The sequence below is a fragment of the Crinia signifera genome, chromosome 9, assembly GCF_055691185.1.
Source record: "Crinia signifera chromosome 9, ASM5569118v1, whole genome shotgun sequence".
Taxonomy (NCBI): domain Eukaryota; kingdom Metazoa; phylum Chordata; class Amphibia; order Anura; family Myobatrachidae; genus Crinia; species Crinia signifera.
The window spans coordinates 33,727,631-33,731,002 of NC_139225.1; the positions used below are offsets into that span (position 1 = coordinate 33,727,631).

Sequence of the window (3,372 nt, forward strand, 5' to 3'; positions counted from 1 at the left end):
CTTCTAAGAGGTGCTAATTAAATAAGTAGAATTGCTATGGGCAACATCCAATCTTTAATAAAACTCCCATTTTAGTAAATTCTAAAACTGTTATTTTGAAAAATAATTTTTTGTAAGAAAAACATTTAGTATTTAGAACATTAATATGAATTTAGGGTTTTCACACTAAAAATGTATTTCATGTTTTGATACAAATGCTTAGGAAAACATCTATCCCGAAAATATGGCAATTCGTATTCGTATTGATAGCACATCAATACAAATACGAATTGCCGTATTTTCGGGATAGTAAATGTCAAAAATGAGTGTATTTCTGGATACAAATACACCTATTTTTTTTACAAATTTCCTTTAGTAAATTTCCCCAATAAGTCATTTGAAACAAATATTCATCAATTGACACTTATTAATATTACTGTGGAAGTTGTCATGTAAGTGATTTCTCTCTCAGCCAGATGCAATATGATTGGAAAGCCGACATTTCACAGCCGCCAAAATCGCCACGCCAAACACACTCCATGTGGGGAAATTGGAGATGTTGGGCTACCGTAATGTTTGGGGATATGTGCCGCAGAACCTTGTACTGGCGGCTGTGGTATAATAAAGCTTCTCGGCCTTTTGGCTAAGATCAAGTGTAGTATCTGTTCTTATCAGTTGAGTCTGGACCGCCCCCTGGCAGAGAATAGAGAAAAGCTGTACCGTAGTATCCGGCTACTGGGCATGAGGTGATTAATCCACCTCATGTTCTGGGCAAGGGCTAGGGAAGCTGAGTATCGATGCCCTGCCAGGGAGGGAATACCATTCTCTCCACTGGTAGGGAGGGGAGAAGCATCGGTGCTTTGAGATGGGGCTCTTGTTCAGGGGTCTTTGCCTCTGTGGGAGAGTCACTCGAAAAGCCCGGTCTAGTATCCACTCCCAGGAAGAAGGGAAAAGCTGGGACCGAGTAGATTGCTCTCTGGTCCGGGGGTAACATGTCGCCCCCGGCCAGGGAGACAGCGAAAAGCCCAGCCCAGTACTCAATCCCTGGGAGAGGTGAAACGTCGGGACTGAGTAGGTGGTTTCTTCTTCCTCAGGTGGTCCATTTGGGCCTCTGCGGGGGAGACTCACCGAAAAAGCCCGGTGGAGTATCCATTCCCATGCCGGGGGTCGGAAAGGGCCCACTGGCTGAGCGGAGAAACACTTGGTCGGACGCTGACTGGCTGGCTGCTTGGAGTCCGAGGCTGCACTGTGCCCCCGGGGAAACTCGGGGGTGCCGAACATGCACGGGTGATCCCAAAATCACCATGCACTAGTAAGCACTAGCACTGCGCACTTTCCCTCTAGGTATGCGCTTCACGTCCTTACCTCGTCCTTTTGGATGGGGTAGGACAATTTTTCACACCCCCACCCTGGCCTTCTGGCTAGGGTCCTTTATTATTTATTTCTCTTCCCCCTCTCACGTTTGTCACTTTTCACGTTCCTTGTATTTTTTTGTAGTTTGTCACGTTTTTTTGGGTAGTGTGGTCGACCCTTTTGGGCCTTCCATTTCCCCAATGTGCCGAAGCTCTCGCCTTTTGGGGAGAGCTTCGGTCCCCCCGAGGACGACCCCGAGCCGCAAGGCGGAGGGAAGTCCACTGCGGGTCTCTCCAAACCATGGGGTGCGGAGGACCCACCGTCCTAACCCTTTCGGGGGTTGAGGAATGAGGGTCTCTCTAAGCTTCGGCGAAGAGGACCCACCGTTCCCTATTTTCCCCTCTTCGGCCTTATGGTTGAGAGGGGTTAGGGGAAAAACGGGGCCCTGTCTCTTCGGAGACGGACCCATTCGATCGCACGGCCTCCTTTGCACGTGTTTAGGCACAGCACTGGTGGTGGGGAGCACACCTCGGGCTCCTTAGTTTTTTCAAACTCATAATAAAGCTAAAAGATCTAAATAGTCAATAGATCGATGTGCATCGAGTTCAAAAGTTCAACAGGTACAAATGGTCAACAGGGTGAAACAGTCAACATGACAAGCTGGTTGCCAGGCAATGTGACTGGCTTCGCCTTCCACAGGTTCCTATAATATATCCATGTGCATAGTACATCAATGAAATGTTAGGAAAACATGACCCACGCCCATTGCTGGGTTAATCTTTTGAACCTGTCTACCTTAATCACCATTGACCTTTCTTTCATCCATCGACCTATTGTACCTGTCGACCTAATGCATGTTGACAACATGATGTCAACCAATACACTGTCGATCTGTCATTCGGATACCGTAGTGATACATCACCAAAAATGTTTAGCCCATTCGACAATGTCCCCAATGATCTAATGGGTATGGATCATTTGGTCTACAGCAAGTTGGTCAACAAGCATTAGGTCGACACCATTAGGTGGACATGGTGAAAGGTCGACATGAATCTGGGTCGACATGGGTCAATGTCAACATGGGTCAGGTCGACATGGGTATAGGTTGACAGGTCATTAGGTCAAAAGGTTGACGTGGGGGTTTTCACTGTTGACATGGACACAGGTTAAAGTGCACCGCATCCCCTTGCTCGCTCGCCATGCTTTGGGCACGATGCCTCGCTACGCTCAGCACTCTATTTTATTCTCCCACCACGCCCTAGAACACTGCTCCCTTTAGACTACAGGGGGTATTCAAATCTGATTTCAACTGTCAGAACATCCCAACAGTCGACAGCCGGAATTCAATGTTCCAGCTTTCGAGTGTAGGAAAGTCCGTGAATCAGCGAAAAATGGTAGCAGATTGTCAAAATACAGCAGTGAAATCGACAATCCATGACCGTTTCCAACAAATGGTCGCATTGAATAGGTGAGTGCCGATATTTCCCTTGTCTGGAAATATCGGAACAGATTGAATACCCCCTATAACGTCAATGACAGCACGCTCCTGGATGTGTAGTTAACTATATCGGCGACCACGGGAATCGGCTAGTGTGTACCCAGCAATAGTATTAGCGATTGGACAAATTGCTAAATAAAATGTATTATATAACTGGATAATTAAAAATTATTTTTTCAGTGTGATGTTCCTTTAATCCTTTAGTGCAGTTGACCCTTTGATATTGTGGGCAGTGACCGATAAAAAAAAAAAAAAAAAAAAAAAATATATATATGGTTTGAATCAAGCAAAAAAGTCGGTACTTGTGTATTATCACGGCGCCCCGATATTAAGTTGCACGACTTTTAATCGCATCGCATGACATGCCGTACACCAGATGCACACCGATGCAAATTTAAATTGTATAAGCACCCTAATGGGTGCTTGCAATGTTAAATGCACCCCCACGCCACTACCAGTATGAATGCCAACCCGAAGCGTGGCGAGCGCAGCGAGCCCGCGAGGGGCAGCGGTACACGTCCTCCGACCTTTTCATACCCCCA

General features: G+C 46.5%; 1 pseudogene; it reads left to right on the plus strand.

The window, feature by feature from the left end:
* The first annotated feature begins 602 nt into the window (after nucleotides 1–602).
* Nucleotides 603–743, plus strand: LOC146039986 (U2 spliceosomal RNA; annotated as a pseudogene).
* The last annotated feature ends 2,629 nt before the right edge of the window (nucleotides 744–3,372 follow it).